Source organism: Bison bison, unplaced genomic scaffold (assembly GCF_000754665.1).
Source record: "Bison bison bison isolate TAMUID 2011002044 unplaced genomic scaffold, Bison_UMD1.0 scf7180017864518, whole genome shotgun sequence".
NCBI classification, from domain to species: Eukaryota; Metazoa; Chordata; class Mammalia; order Artiodactyla; family Bovidae; genus Bison; species Bison bison.
Window position 1 is genome coordinate 8,162,409 of NW_011495071.1, and position 463 is coordinate 8,162,871.

At 72.6% G+C, this 463-nt stretch overlaps 1 protein-coding gene across 4 annotated transcripts in view; it reads right to left on the bottom strand.

Annotated features, from left to right (window-relative positions):
- DDX6 (DEAD (Asp-Glu-Ala-Asp) box helicase 6) overlaps nucleotides 1–463 on the bottom strand; it is a 29,312-nt gene that overhangs the window by 28,223 nt on the left and 626 nt on the right. For 2 of the 4 annotated variants that reach the window (XM_010830433.1, XM_010830430.1), the window contains exon 1: nucleotides 302–396. The exons of 1 other annotated variant lie outside the window; for it this stretch is intronic. The gene's annotated coding sequence lies outside the window, so the exon portion shown is untranslated. Of the gene's footprint in view, nucleotides 1–269; nucleotides 397–463 lie in introns of those variants that run through there. One more of the 4 variants, XM_010830432.1, reaches the window with a different exon arrangement.

Genomic DNA, 463 nt, shown 5'->3' on the forward strand with positions numbered 1-463 from the left:
CCTTGCCGCCCCCTACGGTCCCACCCTCCCTCGTCACCCACAAAACTCCTCTGAGGAACTCTCTCGCTCTTCCTCCGGACCCCGCTGGGCACAACACTGCTCTGTGCTACTCCTCCCGGCGCCCCCACCCCACAGCTGGCGCCCGCCGCCCGCCTTTCTCCCCGAGGCCCGGACAGGCCTCAGGCCTCCGCCTCAGAGCGCCCCCCACGCCATCCTGGGGGCTTCCTGCAGCCCCCGCGACACGGCCGACCGCCACCCTTCCACCTCACCCCACTCCCCGCGGCTCAGGCCCGAGTCCTACCACCGAGGCCACTCCCGCTCGGCACCCTCGGTCCTTTATTGTTGACTCGAAGCTCCCAAAATGGCGGCGGCTCCTTCCTCCTCGGAAAACCTCCGCCCGCCCCCACCCGGCCCCTCGCTTCGGCCTCCTCCCGCCCCCGCCCCGCCCCCGCTCGGGGGGGGG